General features: G+C 40.8%; 13 non-coding genes across 13 annotated transcripts; all 13 read left to right on the top strand.

Moving 5' to 3' along the window:
* The first annotated feature begins 724 nt into the window (after positions 1-724).
* Positions 725-798, top strand: trnat-agu (transfer RNA threonine (anticodon AGU)). The gene has a single exon. It is a non-coding gene; the product is annotated as a tRNA-Thr (tRNA).
* Positions 799-1,813: 1,015 nt separating this feature from the next.
* trnat-agu (transfer RNA threonine (anticodon AGU)) lies at positions 1,814-1,887 on the top strand. Its single transcript has one exon. It is a non-coding gene; the product is annotated as a tRNA-Thr (tRNA).
* Positions 1,888-2,901: 1,014 nt separating this feature from the next.
* trnat-agu (transfer RNA threonine (anticodon AGU)) lies at positions 2,902-2,975 on the top strand. Its single transcript has one exon. It is a non-coding gene; the product is annotated as a tRNA-Thr (tRNA).
* Positions 2,976-3,990: 1,015 nt separating this feature from the next.
* Positions 3,991-4,064, top strand: trnat-agu (transfer RNA threonine (anticodon AGU)). The gene has a single exon. It is a non-coding gene; the product is annotated as a tRNA-Thr (tRNA).
* Positions 4,065-5,077: 1,013 nt separating this feature from the next.
* Positions 5,078-5,151, top strand: trnat-agu (transfer RNA threonine (anticodon AGU)). The gene has a single exon. It is a non-coding gene; the product is annotated as a tRNA-Thr (tRNA).
* A 1,015-nt stretch (positions 5,152-6,166) lies between these two features.
* Positions 6,167-6,240, top strand: trnat-agu (transfer RNA threonine (anticodon AGU)). Its single transcript has one exon. It is a non-coding gene; the product is annotated as a tRNA-Thr (tRNA).
* A 1,016-nt stretch (positions 6,241-7,256) lies between these two features.
* Positions 7,257-7,330, top strand: trnat-agu (transfer RNA threonine (anticodon AGU)). The gene has a single exon. It is a non-coding gene; the product is annotated as a tRNA-Thr (tRNA).
* A 1,014-nt stretch (positions 7,331-8,344) lies between these two features.
* Positions 8,345-8,418, top strand: trnat-agu (transfer RNA threonine (anticodon AGU)). Its single transcript has one exon. It is a non-coding gene; the product is annotated as a tRNA-Thr (tRNA).
* Positions 8,419-9,431: 1,013 nt separating this feature from the next.
* On the top strand, positions 9,432-9,505 carry trnat-agu (transfer RNA threonine (anticodon AGU)). Its single transcript has one exon. It is a non-coding gene; the product is annotated as a tRNA-Thr (tRNA).
* A 1,013-nt stretch (positions 9,506-10,518) lies between these two features.
* On the top strand, positions 10,519-10,592 carry trnat-agu (transfer RNA threonine (anticodon AGU)). The gene has a single exon. It is a non-coding gene; the product is annotated as a tRNA-Thr (tRNA).
* Positions 10,593-11,607: 1,015 nt separating this feature from the next.
* trnat-agu (transfer RNA threonine (anticodon AGU)) lies at positions 11,608-11,681 on the top strand. The gene has a single exon. It is a non-coding gene; the product is annotated as a tRNA-Thr (tRNA).
* A 1,013-nt stretch (positions 11,682-12,694) lies between these two features.
* trnat-agu (transfer RNA threonine (anticodon AGU)) lies at positions 12,695-12,768 on the top strand. Its single transcript has one exon. It is a non-coding gene; the product is annotated as a tRNA-Thr (tRNA).
* Positions 12,769-14,822: 2,054 nt separating this feature from the next.
* On the top strand, positions 14,823-14,896 carry trnat-agu (transfer RNA threonine (anticodon AGU)). Its single transcript has one exon. It is a non-coding gene; the product is annotated as a tRNA-Thr (tRNA).
* The last annotated feature ends 11,284 nt before the right edge of the window (positions 14,897-26,180 follow it).

Here is a 26,180-nt window from a genome sequence, read left to right as displayed (position 1 = left end):
ATCTTTGGTAGCTCGCTGTGATCCTATAGTGTTTAGTACTCTGCGTTGTGGCAGCAGGAACCCGGTCTGAATCCGGGTCACGGCAAAGAATTGCCATTTCAAAAGGATTGTATTTTGAATGAGTCGAAACTTACTGTGTGAGCTAAGAAACTCAATAACTCTTCCATTTGACAAAGTCCCCATCTCATGGTAGGTTAATTACTTACATTAACTGATTCATCTGCTTTTTCTTAGGTTTTTACCATTTTTAATCTCGAGATCCAACTGAGAAATGTAGTTTCCCGAAACAACCAAAATGATGAAGAAATCGTGTATGATTCTGAATGTTTACTCATATCTCGCGATATTCCCACTTTGGGTCCCAAACCATAGTTTAAGAATCCATGTCAGAGTATCTTGAGTTTTTTCAGTTCGAGACTCAAATGAAAAATGTACTGTCCTCGGATGACCGAAATGAAGAAGAAATAGCTTGTGACTCAAAATGTTTACTGATATCTCGCTGCCCACCTCTCACATACTCAGGCCCACTTTGGGTCCCAAAACATAGCTTAACAAACCCTGTTGCTAGACAATTGAAGGAGTCCATATCGATTCCAATATTAGTAAATAACATCTGTTTTGTGACGTGATTTTGCAAGACAGACATATGGGTTAAATGAATGAGACATGTTTGAAATAAATATGTGTAGCGGTGTTCTTACCTGCAACATACTTGGCATCTACAGGCGCTGTGGCTTAGTTGGTTAAAGCGCCTGTCTAGTAAACAGGAGATCCTGAGTTCGAATCTCAGCAGAGCCTTTTCAAACATGTCATTGAAAACATTGGTGGAAAGGTCAGTGTGGTGAGTGTTCTGCTTTTCTCAACCAATGAGTCTTGAGAGTTTGGAGTGATGAGAGGAGAAAAGATGTGAGGAGGATGCAATTGAGATATTCCAATTTCACGGAAAAGGGAACTTTTTCAAAGAATTACAACGTACCAACTGTCTCAAGTTCAGCTGGTTCTTCAGTTGATTCATTTTGAGCGCTAAATGAAGAGTTCAGCCAGCTTGTACAGGTCTCTGTCAGAGCATGAGTAGGCTTTACAAGCAATCTTTGGTAGCTCGCTGTGATCCTATAGTGTTTAGTACTCTGCGTTGTGGCCGCAGGAACCCCGGTCTGAATCCGGGTCACGGCAAAGAATTGCCATTTCAAAAGGATTGTATTTTGAATGAGTCGAAACTTACTGTGTGAGCTAAGAAACTCAATAACTCTTCCATTTGACAAAGTCCCCATCTCATGGTAGGTTAATTACTTACATTAACTGATTCATCTGCTTTTTCTTAGGTTTTTACCATTTTTAATCTCGAGATCCAACTGAGAAATGTAGTTTCCCCGAAACAACCAAAATGATGAAGAAATCGTGTATGATTCTGAATGTTTACTCATATCTCGCGATATTCCCACTTTGGGTCCCAAACCATAGTTTAAGAATCCATGTCAGAGTATCTTGAGTTTTTTCAGTTCGAGACTCAAATGAAAAATGTACTGTCCTCGGATGACCGAAATGAAGAAGAAATAGCTTGTGACTCAAAATGTTTACTGATATCTCGCTGCCCACCTCTCACATACTCAGGCCCACTTTGGGTCCCAAAACATAGCTTAACAAACCCTGTTGCTAGACAATTGAAGGAGTCCATATCGATTCCAATATTAGTAAATAACATCTGTTTTGTGACGTGATTTTGCAAGACAGAGATATGGGTTAAATGAATGAGACATGTTTGAAATAAATACGTGTAGCGGTGTTCTTACCTGCAACATACTTGGCATCTACAGGCGCTGTGGCTTAGTTGGTTAAAGCGCCTGTCTAGTAAACAGGAGATCCTGAGTTCGAATCTCAGCAGAGCCTTTTCAAACATGTCATTGAAAACATTGGTGGAAAGGTCAGTGTGGAGAGTGTTCTGATTTTCTCAACCAATGAGTCTTGAGAATTTGGAGTGATGAGAGGAGAAAAGATGTGAGGAGGATGCAATTGAGATATTCCAATTTCACGGAAAATTGGAACTCTTTCAAAGAAATACAAGGTACCAACTGTCTCAAGTTCAGCTGGTTCTTCAGTTGATTCATTTTGAGCGCTAAATGAAGAGTTCAGCCAGCTTGTACAGGTCTCTGTCAGAGCATGAGTAGGCTTTACAAGCAATCTTTGGTAGCTCGCTGTGATCCTATAGTGTTTAGTACTCTGCGTTGTGGCAGCAGGAACCCCGGTCTGAATCCGGGTCACGGCAAAGAATTGCCATTTCAAAAGGATTGTATTTTGAATGAGTCGAAACTTACTGTGTGAGCTAAGAAACTCAATAACTCTTCCATTTGACAAAGTCCCCATCTCATGGTAGGTTAATTACTTACATTAACTGATTCATCTGCTTTTTCTTAGGTTTTTACCATTTTTAATCTCGAGATCCAACTGAGAAATGTAGTTTCCCGAAATAACCAAAATGATGAAGAAATCGTGTATGATTCTGAATGTTTACTCATATCTCGCGATATTCCCACTTTGGGTCCCAAACCATAGTTTAAGAATCCATGTCAGAGTATCTTGAGTTTATTCAGTTCGAGACTCAAATGAAAAATGTACTGTCCTCGGATGACCGAAATGAAGAAGAAATAGCTTGTGACTCAAAATGTTTACTGATATCTCGCTGCCCACCTCTCACATACTCAGGCCCACTTTGGGTCCCAAAACATAGCTTAACAAACCCTGTTGCTAGACAATTGAAGGAGTCCATATCGATTCCAATATTAGTAAATAACATTTGTTTTGTGACGTGATTTTGCAAGACAGAGATATGGGTTAAATGAATGAGACATGTTTGAAATAAATATGTGTAGTGGTGTTCTTACCTGCAACATACTTGCATCTACAGGCGCTGTGGCTTAGTTGGTTAAAGCGCCTGTCTAGTAAACAGGAGATCCTGAGTTCGAATCTCAGCAGAGCCTTTTCAAACATGTCATTGAAAACATTGGTGGAAAGGTCAGTGTGGTGAGTGTTCTGCTTTTCTCAACCAATGAGTCTTGAGAGTTTGGAGTGATGAGAGGAGAAAAGATGTGAGGAGGATGCAATTGAGATATTCCAATTTCACGGAAAAAGGAACTTTTTCAAAGAATTACAACGTACCAACTGTCTCAAGTTCAGCTGGTTCTTCAGTTGATTCATTTTGAGCGCTAAATGAAGAGTTCAGCCAGCTTGTACAGGTCTCTGTCAGAGCATGAGTAGGCTTTACAAGCAATCTTTGGTAGCTCGCTGTGATCCTATAGTGTTTAGTACTCTGCGTTGTGGCAGCAGGAACCCCGGTCTGAATCCGGGTCACGGCAAAGAATTGCCATTTCAAAAGGATTGTATTTTGAATGAGTCGAAACTTACTGTGTGAGCTAAGAAACTCAATAACTCTTCCATTTGACAAAGTCCCCATCTCATGGTAGGTTAATTACTTACATTAACTGATTCATCTGCTTTTTCTTAGGTTTTTACCATTTTTAATCTCGAGATCCAACTGAGAAATGTAGTTTCCCCGAAACAACCAAAATGATGAAGAAATCGTGTATGATTCTGAATGTTTACTCATATCTCGCGATATTCCCACTTTGGGTCCCAAACCATAGTTTAAGAATCCATGTCAGAGTATCTTGAGTTTATTCAGTTCGAGACTCAAATGAAAAATGTACTGTCCTCGGATGACCGAAATGAAGAAGAAATAGCTTGTGACTCAAAATGTTTACTGATATCTCGCTGCCCACATCTCACATACTCAGGCCCACTTTGGGTCCCAAAACATAGCTTAACAAACCCTGTTGCTAGACAATTGAAGGAGTCCATATCGATTCCAATATTAGTAAATAACATCTGTTTTGTGACGTGATTTTGCAAGACAGAGATATGGGTTAAATGAATGAGACATGTTTGAAATAAATACGTGTAGCGGTGTTCTTACCTGCAACATACTTGGCATCTACAGGCACTGTGGCTTAGTTGGTTAAAGCGCCTGTCTAGTAAACAGGAGATCCTGAGTTCGAATCTCAGCAGAGCCTTTTCAAACATGTCATTGAAAACATTGGTGGAAAGGTCAGTGTGGAGTGTTCTGCTTTTCTCAACCAATGAGTCTTGAGAATTTGGAGTGATGAGAGGAGAAAAGATGTGAGGAGGATGCAATTGAGATATTCCAATTTCACGGAAAAGGGAACTTTTTCAAAGAATTACAACGTACCAACTGTCTCAAGTTCAGCTGGTTCTTCAGTTGATTCATTTTGAGCGCTAAATGAAGAGTTCAGCCAGCTTGAACAGGTCTCTGTCAGAGCATGAGTAGGCTTTACAGGCAATCTTTGGTAGCTCGCTGTGATCCTATAGTGTTTAGTACTCTGCGTTGTGGCAGCAGGAACCCCGGTCTGAATCCGGGTCACGGCAAAGAATTGCCATTTCAAAAGGATTGTATTTTGAATGAGTCGAAACTTACTGTATGAGCTAAGAAACTCAATAACTCTTCCATTTGACAAAGTCCCCATCTCATGGTAGGTTAATTACTTACATTAACTGATTCATCTGCTTTTTCTTAGGTTTTTACCATTTTTAATCTCGAGATCCAACTGAGAAATGTAGTTTCCCCGAAACAACCAAAATGATGAAGAAATCGTGTATGATTCTGAATGTTTACTCATATCTCGCGATATTCCCACTTTGGGTCCCAAACCATAGTTTAAGAATCCATGTCAGAGTATCTTGAGTTTATTCAGTTCGAGACTCAAATGAAAAATGTACTGTCCTCGGATGACCGAAATGAAGAAGAAATAGCTTGTGACTCAAAATGTTTACTGATATCTCGCTGCCCACCTCTCACATACTCAGGCCCACTTTGGGTCCCAAAACATAGCTTAACAAACCCTGTTGCTAGACAATTGAAGGAGTCCATATCGATTCCAATATTAGTAAATAACATCTGTTTTGTGACGTGATTTTGCAAGACAGAGATATGGGTTAAATGAATGAGACATGTTTGAAATAAATATGTGTAGCGGTGTTCTTACCTGCAACATACTTGGCATCTACAGGCACTGTGGCTTAGTTGGTTAAAGCGCCTGTCTAGTAAACAGGAGATCCTGAGTTCGAATCTCAGCAGAGCCTTTTCAAACATGTCATTGAAAACATTGGTGGAAAGGTCAGTGTGGACAGTGTTCTGCTTTTCTCAACCAATGAGTCTTGAGAATTTGGAGTGATGAGAGGAGAAAAGATGTGAGGAGGATGCAATTGAGATATTCCAATTTCACGGAAAAGGGGAACTTTTTCAAAGAATTACAACGTACCAACTGTCTCAAGTTCAGCTGGTTCTTCAGTTGATTCATTTTGAGCGCTAAATGAAGAGTTCAGCCAGCTTGAACAGGTCTCTGTCAGAGCATGAGTAGGCTTTACAGGCAATCTTTGGTAGCTCGCTGTGATCCTATAGTGTTTAGTACTCTGCGTTGTGGCAGCAGGAACCCCGGTCTGAATCCGGGTCACGGCAAAGAATTGCCATTTCAAAAGGATTGTATTTTGAATGAGTCGAAACTTACTGTGTGAGCTAGAAACTCAATAACTCTTCCATTTGACAAAGTCCCCATCTCATGGTAGGTTAATTACTTACATTAACTGATTCATCTGCTTTTTCTTAGGTTTTTACCATTTTTAATCTCGAGATCCAACTGAGAAATGTAGTTTCCTCGAAACAACCAAAATGATGAAGAAATCGTGTATGATTCTGAATGTTTACTCATATCTCGCGATATTCCCACTTTGGGTCCCAAACCATAGTTTAAGAATCCATGTCAGAGTATCTTGAGTTTATTCAGTTCGAGACTCAAATGAAAAATGTACTGTCCTCGGATGACCGAAATGAAGAAGAAATAGCTTGTGACTCAAAATGTTTACTGATATCTCGCTGCCCACCTCTCACATACTCAGGCCCACTTTGGGTCCCAAAACATAGCTTAACAAACCCTGTTGCTAGACAATTGAAGGAGTCCATATCGATTCCAATATTAGTAATTAACATCTGTTTTGTGACGTGATTTTGCAAGACAGAGATATGGGTTAAATGAATGAGACATGTTTGAAATAAATACGTGTAGCGGTGTTCTTACCTGCAACATACTTGGCATCTACAGGCGCTGTGGATTAGTTGGTTAAAGCACCTGTCTAGTAAACAGGAGATCCTGAGTTCGAATCTCAGCAGAGCCTTTTCAAACATGTCATTGAAAACATTGGTGGAAAGGTCAGTGTGGAGAGTGTTCTGATTTTCTCAACCAATGAGTCTTGAGAATTTGGAGTGATGAGAGGAGAAAAGATGTGAGGAGGATGCAATTGAGATATTCCAATTTCACGGAAAAAGGGAACTTTTTCAAAGAATTACAACGTACCAACTGTCTCAAGTTCAGCTGGTTCTTCAGTTGATTCATTTTGAGCGCTAAATGAAGAGTTCAGCCAGCTTGTACAGGTCTCTGTCAGAGCATGAGTAGGCTTTACAAGCAATCTTTGGTAGCTCGCTGTGATCCTATAGTGTTTAGTACTCTGCGTTGTGGCAGCAGGAACCCCGGTCTGAATCCGGGTCACGGCAAAGAATTGCCATTTCAAAAGGATTGTATTTTGAATGAGTCGAAACTTACTGTGTGAGCTAAGAAACTCAATAACTCTTCCATTTGACAAAGTCCCCATCTCATGGTAGGTTAATTACTTACATTAACTGATTCATCTGCTTTTTCTTAGGTTTTTACCATTTTTAATCTCGAGATCCAACTGAGAAATGTAGTTTCCCCGAAACAACCAAAATGATGAAGAAATCGTGTATGATTCTGAATGTTTACTCATATCTCGCGATATTCCCACTTTGGGTCCCAAACCATAGTTTAAGAATCCATGTCAGAGTATCTTGAGTTTATTCAGTTCGAGACTCAAATGAAAAATGTACTGTCCTCGGATGACCGAAATGAAGAAGAAATAGCTTGTGACTCAAAATGTTTACTGATATCTCGCTGCCCACATCTCACATACTCAGGCCCACTTTGGGTCCCAAAACATAGCTTAACAAACCCTGTTGCTAGACAATTGAAGGAGTCCATATCGATTCCAATATTAGTAAATAACATCTGTTTTGTGACGTGATTTTGCAAGACAGAGATATGGGTTAAATGAATGAGACATGTTTGAAATAAATACGTGTAGCGGTGTTCTTACCTGCAACATACTTGGCATCTACAGGCACTGTGGCTTAGTTGGTTAAAGCGCCTGTCTAGTAAACAGGAGATCCTGAGTTCGAATCTCAGCAGAGCCTTTTCAAACATGTCATTGAAAACATTGGTGGAAAGGTCAGTGTGGACAGTGTTCTGCTTTTCTCAACCAATGAGTCTTGAGAATTTGGAGTGATGAGAGGAGAAAAGATGTGAGGAGGATGCAATTGAGATATTCCAATTTCACGGAAAAGGGGAACTTTTTCAAAGAATTACAACGTACCAACTGTCTCAAGTTCAGCTGGTTCTTCAGTTGATTCATTTTGAGCGCTAAATGAAGAGTTCAGCCAGCTTGAACAGGTCTCTGTCAGAGCATGAGTAGGCTTTACAGGCAATCTTTGGTAGCTCGCTGTGATCCTATAGTGTTTAGTACTCTGCGTTGTGGCAGCAGGAACCCGGTCTGAATCCGGGTCACGGCAAAGAATTGCCATTTCAAAAGGATTGTATTTTGAATGAGTCGAAACTTACTGTGTGAGCTAGAAACTCAATAACTCTTCCATTTGACAAAGTCCCCATCTCATGGTAGGTTAATTACTTACATTAACTGATTCATCTGCTTTTTCTTAGGTTTTTACCATTTTTAATCTCGAGATCCAACTGAGAAATGTAGTTTCCCGAAATAACCAAAATGATGAAGAAATCGTGTATGATTCTGAATGTTTACTCATATCTCGCGATATTCCCACTTTGGGTCCCAAACCATAGTTTAAGAATCCATGTCAGAGTATCTTGAGTTTATTCAGTTCGAGACTCAAATGAAAAATGTACTGTCCTCGGATGACCGAAATGAAGAAGAAATAGCTTGTGACTCAAAATGTTTACTGATATCTCGCTGCCCACCTCTCACATACTCAGGCCCACTTTGGGTCCCAAAACATAGCTTAACAAACCCTGTTGCTAGACAATTGAAGGAGTCCATATCGATTCCAATATTAGTAAATAACATTTGTTTTGTGACGTGATTTTGCAAGACAGAGATATGGGTTAAATGAATGAGACATGTTTGAAATAAATTACGTGTAGTGGTGTTCTTACCTGCAACATACTTGGCATCTACAGGTGCTGTGGCTTAGTTGGTTAAAGCGCCTGTCTAGTAAACAGGAGATCCTGAGTTCGAATCTCAGCAGAGCCTTTTCAAACATGTCATTGAAAACATTGGTGGAAAGGTCAGTGTGGAGAGTGTTCTGCTTTTCTCAACCAATGAGTCTTGAGAATTTGGAGTGATGAGAGGAGAAAAGATGTGAGGAGGATGCAATTGAGATATTCCAATTTCACGGAAAAGGGGAACTTTTTCAAAGAATTACAACGTACCAACTGTCTCAAGTTCAGCTGGTTCTTCAGTTGATTCATTTTGAGCGCTAAATGAAGAGTTCAGCCAGCTTGAACAGGTCTCTGTCAGAGCATGAGTAGGCTTTACAAGCAATCTTTGGTAGCTCGCTGTGATCCTATAGTGTTTAGTACTCTGTGTTGTGGCAGCAGGAACCCCGGTCTGAATCCGGGTCACGGCAAAGAATTGCCATTTCAAAAGGATTGTATTTTGAATGAGTCGAAACTTACTGTGTGAGCTAGAAACTCAATAACTCTTCCATTTGACAAAGTCCCCATCTCATGGTAGGTTAATTACTTACATTAACTGATTCATCTGCTTTTTCTTAGGTTTTTACCATTTTTAATCTCGAGATCCAACTGAGAAATGTAGTTTCCCAAACAACCAAAATGATGAAGAAATCGTGTATGATTCTGAATGTTTACTCATATCTCGCGATATTCCCACTTTGGGTCCCAAACCATAGTTTAAGAATCCATGTCAGAGTATCTTGAGTTTATTCAGTTCGAGACTCAAATGAAAAATGTACTGTCCTCGGATGACCGAAATGAAGAAGAAATAGCTTGTGACTCAAAATGTTTACTGATATCTCGCTGCCCACCTCTCACATACTCAGGCCCACTTTGGGTCCCAAAACATAGCTTAACAAACCCTGTTGCTAGACAATTGAAGGAGTCCATATCGATTCCAATATTAGTAAATAACATTTGTTTTGTGACGTGATTTTGCAAGACAGAGATATGGGTTAAATGAATGAGACATGTTTGAAATAATTACGTGTAGTGGTGTTCTTACCTGCAACATACTTGACATCTACAGGCGCTGTGGCTTAGTTGGTTAAAGCGCCTGTCTAGTAAACAGGAGATCCTGAGTTCGAATCTCAGCAGAGCCTTTTCAAACATGTCATTGAAAACATTGGTGGAAAGGTCAGTGTGGAGAGTGTTCTGCTTTTCTCAACCAATGAGTCTTGAGAATTTGGAGTGATGAGAGGAGAAAAGATGTGAGGAGGATGCAATTGAGATATTCCAATTTCACGGAAAAAGGGAACTTTTTCAAAGAATTACAACGTACCAACTGTCTCAAGTTCAGCTGGTTCTTCAGTTGATTCATTTTGAGCGCTAAATGAAGAGTTCAGCCAGCTTGAACAGGTCTCTGTCAGAGCATGAGTAGGCTTTACAAGCAATCTTTGGTAGCTCGCTGTGATCCTATAGTGTTTAGTACTCTGCGTTGTGGCAGCAGGAACCCCGGTCTGAATCCGGGTCACGGCAAAGAATTGCCATTTCAAAAGGATTGTATTTTGAATGAGTCGAAACTTACTGTGTGAGCTAGAAACTCAATAACTCTTCCATTTGACAAAGTCCCCATCTCATGGTAGGTTAATTACTTACATTAACTGATTCATCTGCTTTTTCTTAGGTTTTTACCATTTTTAATCTCGAGATCCAACTGAGAAATGTAGTTTCCGAAACAACCAAAATGATGAAGAAATCGTGTATGATTCTGAATGTTTACTCATATCTCGCGATATTCCCACTTTGGGTCCCAAACCATAGTTTAAGAATCCATGTCAGAGTATCTTGAGTTTATTCAGTTCGAGACTCAAATGAAAAATGTACTGTCCTCGGATGACTGAAATGAAGAAGAAATAGCTTGTGACTCAAAATGTTTACTGATATCTCGCTGCCCACCTCTCACATACTCAGGCCCACTTTGGGTCCCAAAACATAGCTTAACAAACCCTGTTGCTAGACAATTGAAGGAGTCCATATCGATTCCAATATTAGTAAATAACATTTGTTTTGTGACGTGATTTTGCAAGACAGAGATATGGGTTAAATGAATGAGACATGTTTGAAATAATTACGTGTAGTGGTGTTCTTACCTGCAACATACTTGACATCTACAGGCGCTGTGGCTTAGTTGGTTAAAGCGCCTGTCTAGTAAACAGGAGATCCTGAGTTCGAATCTCAGCAGAGCCTTTTCAAACATGTCATTGAAAACATTGGTGGAAAGGTCAGTGTGGAGAGTGTTCTGCTTTTCTCAACCAATGAGTCTTGAGAATTTGGAGTGATGAGAGGAGAAAAGATGTGAGGAGGATGCAATTGAGATATTCCAATTTCACGGAAAAGGGGAACTTTTTCAAAGAATTACAACGTACCAACTGTCTCAAGTTCAGCTGGTTCTTCAGTTGATTCATTTTGAGCGCTAAATGAAGAGTTCAGCCAGCTTGAACAGGTCTCTGTCAGAGCATGAGTAGGCTTTACAAGCAATCTTTGGTAGCTCGCTGTGATCCTATAGTGTTTAGTACTCTGTGTTGTGGCAGCAGGAACCCCGGTCTGAATCCGGGTCACGGCAAAGAATTGCCATTTCAAAAGGATTGTATTTTGAATGAGTCGAAACTTACTGTGTGAGCTAGAAACTCAATAACTCTTCCATTTGACAAAGTCCCCATCTCATGGTAGGTTAATTACTTACATTAACTGATTCATCTGCTTTTTCTTAGGTTTTTACCATTTTTAATCTCGAGATCCAACTGAGAAATGTAGTTTCCCCGAAACAACCAAAATGATGAAGAAATCGTGTATGATTCTGAATGTTTACTCATATCTCGCGATATTCCCACTTTGGGTCCCAAACCATAGTTTAAGAATCCATGTCAGAGTATCTTGAGTTTATTCAGTTCGAGACTCAAATGAAAAATGTACTGTCCTCGGATGACCGAAATGAAGAAGAAATAGCTTGTGACTCAAAATGTTTTCTGATATCTCGCTGCCCACCTCTCACATACTCAGGCCCACTTTGGGTCCCAAAACATAGCTTAACAAACCCTGTTGCTAGACAATTGAAGGAGTCCATATCGATTCCAATATTAGTAAATAACATTTGTTTTGTGACGTGATTTTGCAAGACAGAGATATGGGTTAAATGAATGAGACATGTTTGAAATAATTACGTGTAGTGGTGTTCTTACCTGCAACATACTTGACATCTACAGGCGCTGTGGCTTAGTTGGTTAAAGCGCCTGTCTAGTAAACAGGAGATCCTGAGTTCGAATCTCAGCAGAGCCTTTTCAAACATGTCATTGAAAACATTGGTGGAAAGGTCAGTGTGGAGAGTGTTCTGCTTTTCTCAACCAATGAGTCTTGAGAATTTGGAGTGATGAGAGGAGAAAAGATGTGAGGAGGATGCAATTGAGATATTCCAATTTCACGGAAAAGGGAACTTTTTCAAAGAATTACAACGTACCAACTGTCTCAAGTTCAGCTGGTTCTTCAGTTGATTCATTTTGAGCGCTAAATGAAGAGTTCAGCCAGCTTGAACAGGTCTCTGTCAGAGCATGAGTAGGCTTTACAAGCAATCTTTGGTAGCTCGCTGTGATCCTATAGTGTTTAGTACTCTGCGTTGTGGCAGCAGGAACCCCGGTCTGAATCCGGGTCACGGCAAAGAATTGCCATTTCAAAAGGATTGTATTTTGAATGAGTCGAAACTTACTGTGTGAGCTAGAAACTCAATAACTCTTCCATTTGACAAAGTCCCCATCTCATGGTAGGTTAATTACTTACATTAACTGATTCATCTGCTTTTTCTTAGGTTTTTACCATTTTTAATCTCGAGATCCAACTGAGAAATGTAGTTTCCCGAAACAACCAAAATGATGAAGAAATCGTGTATGATTCTGAATGTTTACTCATATCTCGCGATATTCCCACTTTGGGTCCCAAACCATAGTTTAAGAATCCATGTCAGAGTATCTTGAGTTTATTCAGTTCGAGACTCAAATGAAAAATGTACTGTCCTCGGATGACCGAAATGAAGAAGAAATAGCTTGTGACTCAAAATGTTTACTGATATCTCGCTGCCCACCTCTCACATACTCAGGCCCACTTTGGGTCCCAAAACATAGCTTAACAAACCCTGTTGCTAGACAATTGAAGGAGTCCATATCGATTCCAATATTAGTAAATAACATTTGTTTTGTGACGTGATTTTGCAAGACAGAGATATGGGTTAAATGAATGAGACATGTTTGAAATAATTACGTGTAGTGGTGTTCTTACCTGCAACATACTTGACATCTACAGGCGCTGTGGCTTAGTTGGTTAAAGCGCCTGTCTAGTAAACAGGAGATCCTGAGTTCGAATCTCAGCAGAGCCTTTTCAAACATGTCATTGAACACATTGGTGGAAAGGTCAGAGTGGAGAGTGTTCTGCTTTTCTCAACCAGTAAGTCTTGAGAATTTGGAGTGATGAGAGGAGAAAAGATGTGAGGAAGATGCAATTGAGATATTCCAATTTCACGGAAAAAGGGAACTTTTTCAAAGAATTACAACGTACTAACTGTCTCAAGTTCAGCTGGTTCTTCAGTTGATTCATTTCGAGCGCTAAATGAAGAGTTCAGCCAGCTTGTACAGGTCTCTGTCAGAGCATGAGTAGGCTTTACAAGCAATCTTTGGTAGCTCGCTGTGATCCTATAGTGTTTAGTACTCTGCGTTGTGGCCTCAGGAACCCCGGTCTGAATCCGGGTCATGGCAAAGAATTGCTTTTTCAAAAGGGTTGTATTTTGAATTAGTTGAAACTTACTGTGTGAGCTAAGAAACTCAATAACTCTTCCATTTGACAAAGTCCCCATCTCATGGTAGGTTATTACTTACATTAACTGATTCATCTGCTTTTTCTTAGGTTTTTACCATTTTTAATCTCGAGATCCAACTGAGAAATGTAGTTTCCCCGAAACGACCAAAATGATGAAGAAATCGTATATGATCCTGAATGTTTCCTCATATCTCGCGATATTTCCACTTTGGGTCCCAAACCATAGTTTAAGAATCCATGTCAGAGTATGTTGAGTTTATTCAGTTCGAGACCCAAATTAAAAATGTACTGTCCTCGGATGACCGAAATGAAGAAGAAATAGCTTGTGATTCAAAATGTTTACTGATATCTCGCTGCCCACCTCTCACATACTCAGGCCCACTTTGGGTCCCAAAACATAGCTTAACCTGTTGCTTCTACCCGGGACGCTTGCGTCCCAACTAGAGCTCTGGAAATGCAAATGCGCTACGCTAAATGCTAATAGTATTAGTTAAAACTCAAAAGTTCATTAAAATACACATGCAGGGTATCGAATTAAAGCTACACTCGTTGTGAATCCAGGCAACAAGTCAGATTTTTAAAATGCTTTTCGGCGAAAGCATGAGAAGCTATTATCTGATAGCATGCAACACCCCAAAAGACCCACAGGGGACGTAAACAAAATAATTAGCATTTCGGCGTTACACAAACCGCACAATAAAATAGAAAACATTCATTACCTTTCACCATCTTCTTTGTTGGCACTCCTAGATGTCCCATAAACACTATTTGGGTCTTTATTTCGATTAAATCGGTCCATATAAAGCCTAGATATCGTTATATGTAGACTGTGTGATAAACGAAAAAAACAGTTTCAAAACGTAACGTCATTTTTTAAAATTCAAAAAGTCGACGATAAACTTTCACAAAACACTTCGAAATACGTTTGTAATGCAACTTTAGGTATTAGTAAATGTTAATAAGCGATAAAATTCATCAGGAGGCGATGTAAAGATTATTAGCTGTCCTTCTGGAAAAATGTCCGGCTAGAAACTCAACGAAAATATCCGGTCCTAGACCGGATTAGATACGGTGTCCTGTATGTGTTTGACCAAGAAAAAACTCGAAGGGAAATGACAAGACTCTAGACACCCTGTGGAAGCTGTAGGTACTGCAACCTCAGTCAATTAATTGTGGTTCACGTTTATCAATGGGTTCAAGTAGCGCATGGATATATTTTCCCCATTTTCAGTGATCAGTTTTTCCTGTGCTTTTCGATGTAAATGCCGTTCTGGTAAAGCCACAGCAGTGATTTAACCAGTTTTTAAAACGTCTGAGTGTTTTCTATCCACACATACTAAGCAAATGCATATACTATATTCCTGGCATGAGTAGCAGGGCGCTGAAATGTTGCGCGATTTTTAACAGAATGTTCAAAAAAGTAGAGGGTCGACTGAAGAGGTTAAGAAACCCTGTTGCTAGACAATTGAAGGAGTCCATATCGATTCCAATATTAGTAAATAACATCTGTTTTGTGACGTTGTTTTGCAAGACAGAGATATGGGTTAAATGAATGAGACATGTTTGAAATAAATACGTGTAGCGGTGTTCTTACCTGCAACATACTTGGCATCTACAGGCGCTGTGGCTTAGTTGGTTAAAGCGCCTGTCTAGTAAACAGGAGATCCTGAGTTCGAATCTCAGCAGAGCCTCTTCAAACATGTCATTGAAATTGGTGGAAAGTTCAGAGTGGAGAGTGTTCTGCTTTTCTCAACCAATGAGTCTTGAGAATTTGGAGTGATGAGAGGAGAAAACATGTGAGGAGGATGCAATTGAGATATTCCAATTTCACGGAAAAAATGAACTTTTTCAAAGAATTACAACGTACCAACTGTCTCAAGTTCAGCTGGTTCTTCAGTTGATTCATTTCGAGCGCTAAATGAAGAGTTCAGCCAGCTTGTACAGGTCTCTGTCAGAGCATGAGTAGGCTTTACAAGCAATCTTTGGTAGCTCGCTGTGATCCTATAGTGTTTAGTACTCTGCGTTGTGGCCACAGGAACCCCGGTCTGAATCCGGGTCACGGCAAAGAATTGCCATTTCAAAAGGATTGTATTTTGAATGAGTTGAAACTTACTGTGTGAGCTAAAAAACTCAATAACTCTTCCATTTGACAAAGTCCCCATCTCATGGTAGGTTAATTACTTACATTAACTGATTCATCTGCTTTTTCTTAGGTTTTTACCATTTTTAATCTCGAGATCCAACTGAGAAATGTAGTTTCCCCGAAACGACCAAAATGATGAAGAAATCGTGTATGATTCTGAATGTTTACTCATATCTCGCGATATTCCCACTTTGGGTCCCAAACCATAGTTTAAGAATCCATGTCAGAGTATCTTGAGTTTATTCAGTTCGAGACCCAAATGAAACATGTACTGTCCTCAGATGACCGTAATGAAGAAGAAATAGCTTGTGACTCAAAATGTTTACTGATATCTCGCTGCTCACATACTCAGGCCCACTTTGGGTCCCAAAACATAGCTTAACAAACCCTGTTGCTGGCTAGCAGGCTAGTGATTGCTTTGCAATGCTTGCAGTTAGCCACTGTCACTGATTCCTTCCATACCACTCATTGTTGAATTTACGATTTCCAACTTGTTGTGTAATGTTCATGTCCAATGGCCGATGAGAACCAATTCGTTTCATCTATAATTTATCTTCAGGATTAAAAAGGATTTGCCAGTAGATTGCCAACTTGATTCATGATGATGACTGCTAGCTACGATTTTGAATGTATGATGTTGACATGATCACTCCAATCAAAGCTACTGTACATATAACGTGATTTGACATAATTTAATTAGTGGTCAATGACCTTGAGCCTTCGGGGATGGGCACTTCTAATGTAACTCTATAGCAGCACCAAAGGGGATAGAACTTTCTAGCTCTACCCTTAGACTTGATGGTGACGTTGTGTTCCCATGAGTGACAGAACACTGTGCCAATGACGGCGCAATGCTCCGTATTTTCTGATGGCTTGCTCCACCACCACAGGAAGCACTGAGCTAGGCTGAAAAACCTGCATTTTGGAGCTGCCTTAATCATGAAAACAAAAAAGATACCATGTTTTTATGCAGGCTTTATTAACTCATATTTTTTTTACATTGTTTGCAAACTGATATGTGACACATATTAATTCCAAACTAACATGCAAAACAGACAAGCCCCCCCTCCCCCCAAAAAATGACGGGTCGCCACTGGGTGTAACTAAATATTTAGAAATTGTTCGGTATACTCAGTGTAGGGCTATTAGGTCGTTTTTGTGCTCTCAAAAAAGTTATTCCTCAAGAGAATTGTATTATTGAAAATGAAATAGTCGGGAATGTTGTTCAATTGTCATATTAATGCTACATGTACTATCAATATAGAATACAACATATTTTCTAGATGGTATTTTGGGGATTATTTTTTGCAAATGTTTGGTCACGACTGACACAACCTGGTTCAATTTAGGTTCCGAGGCAAAACCAGTTCAGACCCACTGCTGAGATTCGAACTCAGGATGTCCTGTTAACCGTTAATATATTATTGATTGCGGGTCTGAAAAGCAACACATATTTTTATTGAAACCGAATCTTATTTATTTAACCCATATCTTTGTCCAGCAAAAGAAAATATCCTGAAAGTTTAAGAACCTCTGGACTAGCAAATGAATCAAATGTATTAACCTACTATGAGCTGAAGGACTGTGTCCAATAGCAGGGTTGTCTCATTAGTTAGTTAATTTACAGTTACTAGAACAGGCACATGCGTGCGTCCGTGTACGCCATTTAAATCCGAGTCACAGCATTGCGATGTCCTGGCAAATGGGCTGTATTTTGAAGTTTAAAACATTCTGTTTAATCTAACTGGTAAGGCTAACATGCTAACATGCTGACTCGACCAGGCGTTCGCATGCGCCATCGCGCGCATGTTGATTTTGTCCATCCACACCACACGCAATCAGGACACGGAGGTTGAAATATCAAAACAAACTCCGAACCAACGATATTAATTTGGGGAGAGGTTGAAAAGAGATTAAACATTTGTGGCAATTTAGCTAGCTAAATCGGTTGTCCTGATCGCGTCTGATCTGGATGGGCAAAATCAACATGCGCGCGATGGCGCATGCGAACGCCTGGTCGAGTCAGCATGTTAGCATGTTAGCCTTACCAGTTAGATTAAACAGAATGTTTTAAACTTCAAAATACAGCCCATTTGCCAGGACATCGCAATGCTGTGACTCGGATTTAAATCCGTGGTTGGAGAGTACTAACCACTATACGATCACGGCGAGCTACCAGAGCTTGATTGTAGAGATGAGATACTGGGCTACTCAAACTGGCACTGTGACATGTACAAGCTGGCTAAATGCTTGAGTTGTTAGCCAATTCAGCTAATGTCACAGTTTGTATTTAGATTTACACAGTTAGTGCATTTTAATTATTTTGAAAAGAGCCCTTTTGTCGTGACATTGGGAGAATCTCAATTGCATTACTCCTCACATTCACTTTCCTCTCTCCTTCCCTCCTTCTCAAAACTCCTTCTTCTCCCCGGTTGAACCTATTATATTTTTTCTCCCCAATTCCATGATTATGATCTTGTCTCATCGTTGCAACTCCCCAACAGGCTCAGGAGAGGCAAAGGTCCCGAAACATGACCCACTAAGCCACGCTTCTAACCAACCACTCAACCCAGAGGCCAGCTGCACCAATGTGTCGCAAGAAACAACATTCAACTGACAACAGCCTGCAGGCACCCGACCCACCACAAGGAGTCTCTAGAGTGCAATGAGCCACGTAAGGCCCAACCAGCCAAACACTCCCCTGGGCCAATTGTGCAACACCCTATGGGGCTCCCGGTCACGATGTCATGTTGGTGAATTAACAATACGTCATGTTGGTGATGTAACAATACGTCATGTTAGTGATGTAACAATACGTCATGTTGGTGATGTAATAATATGTCATGTTGGTGAATTAACAATACGTCATGTTGGTGATGCAACAATATGTCATGTTGGTGATGTAACAATATGTCATGTTGGTGATGTAACAATACGTCATGTTGGTGATGTAACAAAATGTAATGTTGGTGATGTAACAATTTGTCATGTTGGTGATGTAACAATACGTCATGTTGGTGATGTAACAATATGTCATGTTGGTGATGTAACAATATGTCATGTTGGTGATGTAACAATATGTCATGTATTGATGTTCCCGATGAAATGACCCACTGTAAACAAGCAGAACAGAGCAGCAGATTTAACAGATGTTTTTATTGATTAGCATCTGGGATAATGTATCCAAGTCTTTACTGTGTTGTAGTGTTAATAAATTGCATATCTGGTTTCATTGGACATCTACATAGGTTTTGAAAACTAATTATCACTTATCAACAGCTATGAATGAGAAAGTGTCATTCTCAGAACGTTCAACTGCATTTGCCTAACACCTAATATTGAATTGCACCCGACCTTTGGCCCTGAGAACAACTTAAAATATTCTATCCATGGACTCTACAAGTTGTAGAAAGTTCCACAGGGAAGCTGGCCCATGTTGACTCCAATTCTTCCCACAGTTGTGTGAAATTGGCTAATCACCCACTATTTCTTCTTAATTTGGGTTGATCGAGGACAGTACATTTCTCACTTGAGTCTCAAGCTGGATAACCTGAAGAAACTCTGATATAGAGAGTTAGGCCAGGTTCTAGAACTGCCGCCATGTTAGCGCCCATATAGATATTTGTTCATGAAATGTTGGTGATGTAACAATATGTAATGTTGGTGATGTAACAATATGTCATGTTGGTGATGTAACAATATGTCATGTTGGTGATGTAACAATATGTCATGTTGGGGATGTAACAATATGTCATGTTGGTGATGTAACAATATGTCATGTTGGTGATGTAAAAATATGTCATGTTGGGGATGTAACAATATGTCATGTTGGTGATGTAACAATATGTCATGTTGGTGATATAACAATACGTCATGTTAGTGATGTAACAATACGTCATGTTGGTGATGTAAAAATATGTAATGTTGGGGATGTAACAATATGTCATGTTGGTGATGTAACAATATGTCATGTTGGTGATGTAACAAAATGTCATGTTGGTGATGTAACAATACGTCATGTTGGTGATGTAACAATATGTAATGTATTGATGTTCCCGATGAAATGACCCACTGTAAACAAGCAGAACAGAGCAGCAGATTTAACAGACATTTTTATTGATTAGCATCTGGGATAATGTATCCAAGTCTTTACTGTGTTGTAGTGTTAATAAATTGCATATCTGGTTTCATTGGACATCTACATAGGTTTTGAAAACTAATTATCACTTATCAACGGCTATGGATGAGAAAGTGTCATTCTCAGAACGTTCAACTGCATTTGCCTAACACCTAATATTGAATTGCACCCGACCTTTGGCCCTGAGAACAACTTAAAATATTCTATCCATAGACTCTACAAGTTGTAGAAAGTTCCACAGGGAAGCTGGCCCATGTTGACTCCAATTCTTCCCACAGTTGTGTGAAATTGGCTGGATGTCCTTTGGGTGGTGGGCCATTCTTGATACACACGGGAAACTGTTGTGTGTAAAAAAAATAGCAGCGCTGCAGTTCTTGACACAAACCGGTCACCTACTACCATAACCCCTTCAAAGGCACTTAAATCGTTTTTTTTTTGCCCATTCACCCTCTGAATGGCATACATACACAACGCATGTCTCAATTGACTCAAGGCTTAAAAACCCTTCTTTAACCTGTCTCCTCCCCTTCATCTACACTGATTGAAGTGGATTTAACAAGTGACATCAATAAGGGATCATATCTTTCACCTGGATTCACCTGGTCAGTCTATTTCATGGAAAGAGAAGGTTTTCTTAATGTTTTGTATACTCAGTGTAAATGGCTCTGTGCTGGAGGCTGTAGCAGCATCCGAAGAGATGACCTCAGCTATCCTGCAGCGCTGGGCTTACACAGCTGCCTCTGATTGGCTAGGAACAAAGGCCTGCGATGGCTGCACCCGCGTTTGGCAAGTACGTAGCTACACAGAGCTACAGTCAACCCAGACCCAAGCCCAGACCAGAGGCTATTGAGCTGCACTTTATCTAGATACTAACCATCCTATTTCCTCTCTCCTTCTCCCGAGCTGGCTCTCTGCCTCTGCCCCAAAACAAATATGACTGAGTGGTTTTTAAACAATATGGAATCGTTCTGTCAAAGAGAGCACTTGCTTTCGTTATATTCTTGGCTCTGTAGGCTGAGCACCTCCCAATCATGTCATGTAGACAGAATGTGAAGATACGGAATAAGGCGTCGTTATAACAGTGTCAGGTTTCAGAATGAGGAATTGCTATAACACTGTTATAATAAAGTATCATTAAGCGTCCTACATGATCAGAGCATCTGACAGCAATCTCTATCAGTCTGTAAAAGGAGAAAGAAGAAGTCATCTCTTTCTTTTAGGCCTTGTTTAGACTCATATACTGCACTGTACTATCTTCCTGTATTAAGTTTCAGCTCTGCAGACAGAGAGCGAAGCACAAGAGCCCACCCCCATAGTGGTTAGAGCGTTGGACTAGTAACTGAAAGGTTGCAAGATCGAATCCCCTGAGCTGACAAGGTACAAATCTGTCGTTCTGCCCCTGAGCAAGGCAGTTAACTCACTGTTCCCCCAGCACCAAAGACGTGGATGTCGATTAAGGCAGCCCCCCCGCACCTCTCTGATTCAGAGGGGTTGGGTTAAATGCGGAAGACACATTTCAGTTGAATACATTCAGTTGGACAACTGACTAGGTATTCTCCTTTCCCTTTCCATAGGGCACTACTTTTGACCAGGGCTTATGGGTCCTAGTCAAAAATAGTGTACTACATAGGGAAGTAGTGAATTACATAGGGAGTAGGGTGTCATTTGAGACTGACGGGCACAACTTTAAATAAGCCATTTTCTTTTATTACATTTTCCTTTTATACTTAATCTTGCTGTAAAGGAAAGCAGGGTGTTAAAAGCAACCCACAGTTCGTCTTCAGGGTAGGCCTATCATTCCCCAGATTCAAATCAAATTGTAATTGTCACATTGATTAGGCCTGACACCGCTCTGTATCCCACCCCGACTTTGTTGACTGTCCTCCACCAACCTGACTTTTGATTGCTATTTGTGGCTAAATAGGAGATTCCTGTGTAAAATTGATAATTGTCCTCAAATGTTTAAATTGTATCATAGCTTTTAGGGGGCAAAATGAGTCTGGGACATTACAAATTATCCAGAGAAAAAAGTTCTTAAAAACGTCACTTGTTGTGCAGCAAAGTGTTCCTGTTGTTGTCAGCACGAGTCCTGGGCGCTCAGCCTGGAGTTGAGAAAACGTGAGTAATTATCCGTGTTAACTCTGCAGACTTCCTAATGATTTATCCTGAATTTTGCTGACAGTGTTAAGCCCTGTTTCAATGCTTTATTCTCAAATATATAAGCAATATAACAATGGTCCCCAGGAACTCGTTCGCGTGAGGAGTGTTCTCAAGTGATGTCCGTCCCGAGACCGCGGGTGAAGCTTTAAGCACGTTTGGCTGTTTACCATCTCTGCATTTCGATGGCCTGTTATGAAAATATCACCCCTAAATATTGAAGACACGTTCCACAACACTAGTAAAGGCATAACATTTTAATGTTTAGATGAGGCATTTGCCCAGTTTCAGATGATTTAACCAATTTTACAAACTTTCTTATAAAATAATTACGACATGATTAGACTATTGTAGGCCTAATATAGTAGGCCTAACTGAGTACATTGCAATGGGTATTGCAATATTGTCACACTGCTGGATAATTACACAGTAATAAGTCCTGTTAAAACATATTTTAACTCTTGACTTGCAGCCTATTCAACAAGTTATTGTAATAGTCTATTTTATGCTATTTTGGTTTCTATGACTATTTTATATTCTCTCTAAGAGCAACGTCCATGTTTATAATGAAATTATGCTGTTTCGATATTTAGATCAAATTTGAAAATAATTTGGAAACATGTATGCGCTTCTAATATAATTATCTATAGTCTATACTGAATAATCTTCTAATTAATTATTTCTGAAATTACTGTAAGCATATTTGAGTGTATTCAAATCCATGTAGGCTTACATTTACAATAGGCCACTGCAAAAAAAAAAGCAACTCAACAAAAATGAAATCTCTCTCAAGAGTGTCCCCAGTTGAACTTCGTTTGCTCGCTATATTTTTCAAAGGTTTAATCGTTTTCATCATACATTATGTTCAGCCACTCTGTGATAAATCATTGGTGTGGTAACGATGGCAGAAAACTACCATGAATGTCGCGTAGTGCTCTGAAGACACTAAAGCCTAGAGCTCATCCGTTCTGCCGCGTCAATATAAAGAGACTCTCTTTTCCTCTCATTCATGACTGGATGAATCAGACAATTATGGCTCCTGAAAATAATGTTTGATTGTGTTGTGAAATGTCTAGTCTGAATCTGACATTGGAGCCAGAAACGGATATGCCACTTCATTATTTAGTTGATTTGATCACAGTGATGTTTTTGATAGCCAACACATATTTTCAATCAGTATGGCTATATATTTATTATAATAATAGTTCATCATTTTTGTTCAGTTTTGTTGGTTTATTTATTTTAGAAGACACTTCCCTCTGTATTTTAGGCCTGTATTTGGTTGTAACAATTATTCATTTAATTTTAATGCACTTCTACATGTGGATGATGCTTCCTCTCTTTCTGTTTTAGGCTATTCTCTTAACAAGTCCTGAAAGGTGATTTAATCCTCTCCTTCCACAGGTGCTGCTCTCAGTACTCTTTCCCCATGTGTAACGGCTTAAGATGTTCTACCAGTGCCTTGTATCCGGGGGAAGAGGTGAAGCGTGACAACAGGTTGGAGGTTAGAATAGGAGGACCCGAGAGGAGGTTCCTGTCCTCCGGCCTAGGACACCTAATCAAAATCCCATGGCCTTGTATCCTCACTCTCGTGCTCTCTCTCTCTTCACACACACACACACACACACACACACACACACACACACACACACACACACATGCACACGCACACACACACACACACGCACACACTGCTCTGGCTCTACTGCAGCTTCACGGTCATTGTTGGTTTGTTCCTCCGACCACCTCTAATTCAATCATGTCCCTCGGGCCATGGGGACGCATCGCCAGAGGTCCCATCCACTATAAACACATTTAGGGATTATTTATTTTTAGCTTTAGCGCGGGTCCACTCAGTACTCTCCTGTGTTCGGGCCTAGCTAACCGCAGCTACCCCAGATGGTTCTGCTAAGGTGGCTGTTTATGGATTCTTGCAGATTGTGGGTTGTAAGTGAAGAAAGGGTTTCTCTCTTTTGGCCTGTCCTTCATTAGGAGAGAGGTATTTATCACAATCGGACTGACTGACGGAGCTTAACCCTTCTGGTCCTCCACACACAGCACTATGGGGCGGCAGGGTAGCCTAGTGGTTAGAGCGTTGGACTAGTAACCGGAAGGTTGCAAGTTCAAACCCCCGAGCTGACAAGGTACAAATCTGTCGTTCTGCCCCTGAACAGGCAGTTAACCCACTGTTCCCAGGCCGTCATTGAAAATAAGAATTTGTTCTTAACTGACTTGCCTGGTTAAATAAAGGTAAAATAAAAAAATTAAAAAATATGCTACTGTTCAATGATGCCGACAAAAAAAAAAAAAAGTTTTACGTTGTTTACATGGAAAAATAAAATGTAGTCAGAGTATCAGTTACCTTACGCAGCTTCCTCCATAGCTCAGAATGGACTTTGGTGGGTTTTACCAGGGGCAAATCTGAAATGTCATCCTATTTCCTAAGTAGCATTATGTTTGGCCTGAGACGGTGCCATTTTGGACACAACGCAGCATTGATGTTTTACTGGCAGACGGATGTGTTGCTGGCAGACGGATGTGTTGCTGGCAGACGGATGTGTTACTGGCAGAATCTGCTTAGAAAATAACACACTGTAGCCCTTCTCTCTGATGTAGTCATCTGTGAATGAATCACATTCACTGATTCACTGGACCTCAGTGCCTCAGTGTATTTGGCCTCATTTGAATAAAAGGTCAGAGAGAGGACAGAACACCCCATGTCTCCCCATCCCTTCATTCACTATTCTCCACACAAACCCAACTACAACTCCTATTTCCCAGCCTGCACCTCTCTTCCTGTCTGAGTGCTGACCCAGGGGTCGGTAGCTGCCAGTCACGTCCCTCAGCTGGCCTCCGAGCCTCTCCTCTCACGAACCGCTGACCACAGACTGGGCTCTGTGAGGGGACCTCTGAAGGAAAGGCCCAGGCCGGTCATATGGGATCATCTCTGTGCATTCATGGTGTGTAATTGAATTACCCCTTCCCTCCTCTTTCTCATGTTTCCTTCTCCTATCCTAATGCAAACCCCAGGTTGGACCGACCGTCACCCTGGCCTATAGTGAGAGGAAGGGCTTCAGGGGCTGACAACCAGACAAAGACAGACACATGTTGACAATGTGTATACTCAGGCCCTGACAGAATTTGGGTTAATAGTGGGAGTCTTGTATGAGGATCGACTGACGAGCAGCTTGTCAACTCTCCATCTACATGCTGTTGGAGGATCAGGAGGATCAGGAGGATCAGGAGGATCACCCACCGTGTCCATGGAAGGAAGAGGTCAGCTCTGTTGCTTTTCTTTCTTTGCAATTCAACGTGATACAATAGGCCTGTTAAAGTCCCGCCTACTCATCCATAACCTGCTGTACTACTCATTCATAACCAGAGGATATGCGAACCTTGACCTCCTCTCTTTGTGCTTTGACTGTGTCACATTATTTGAGCAATTGTCTGAAAAAAACGAGTGCCTTGAGATGTGTGAGTGTGTGTAGAGAGAGTAAGACAGACAGAGAGAAAGAGAGGGGGGCGAGATAGAGGGGGGAGAGAGAGAGGAGGGGAGAGAGAAAAATAGAGAGAGAGGGAGAAATTGAGAGAGAGAGAAATAGAGAGCGAGCGAGAGAAATAGAGAGAGAGAGAATGAGAGAGTGAGAGAGAGAGAACCACAACAATAACAAGAAAGTGAATGCAAAAGAGAGAGACAGGAAGCAGCCTATGGCCTGGGGCTACTAGGGTGAGAGGGGAAGGGCTCAGAAGGTTGGGGTCACCCTACTTGGCTGTCTGTTTGTCTGTCTGTGCCTTAAAGCTAGGACTAAGACCACAACCATGGAGGGCAGCAAGGAAGTGGAGAGGGTCAGGACAAGGCGGGGGGAGGAGAGTGCAGGGGAGCCCTTATCCAGTATCGGGCAGAGAAGGGGGAAGGGGCAGGAGAAGGGAGCCCTGAAACTCCCAACAGGCTGAACTGATTTCCTGTGTGGTGTCATGCCAAGGGTAGGTTCAGATCAGAGAACCGACCGTGGCTTTAGGCTTTAAAACCCAGTGACGTGTGGTGAGGTCTGAGGCCGTTTTGGCACTTTCTATTGAGCTTCTTAAAGGCTCATAAAGCAGATTTCTGCTACTCTGTTTATTGCTATGACACGACCACAAAGATAATCATCAAACAACCACAACCAACCACCATACAGCAGCAGGTAGGTGGTGTAACCATTACACAAACATTCACATAGCTTGTGCCCTACACAATTGCCCTGCACAAACAGGCGACTTTCAGCACCACAGACAGCAACCCAAATGCCAGTGAGTTGGCCTAGTTGTAGACAGTGACCCAAATGCCAGTGAGTAGGACTACTTATAGACAACGACCCAAATGCCAGTGAGTAGGACTACTTATAGACAACAACCCAAATGCCAGTGAGTAGGACTACTTATAGACAACAACCCAAATGCCAGTGAGTAGGACTACTTATAGACAACGACCCAAATGCCAGTGAGTAGGACTACTTATAGACAACGACCAAAATTCCCGTGAGTAGGACTACTTATA

The sequence above is a fragment of the Oncorhynchus nerka genome, linkage group LG20, assembly GCF_034236695.1.
Source record: "Oncorhynchus nerka isolate Pitt River linkage group LG20, Oner_Uvic_2.0, whole genome shotgun sequence".
In the NCBI taxonomy this organism is placed as follows: Eukaryota; Metazoa; Chordata; class Actinopteri; order Salmoniformes; family Salmonidae; genus Oncorhynchus; species Oncorhynchus nerka.
Note: the sequence above shows the minus strand (reverse complement) of the source record. Positions and strands in the feature narration are given on the sequence as shown.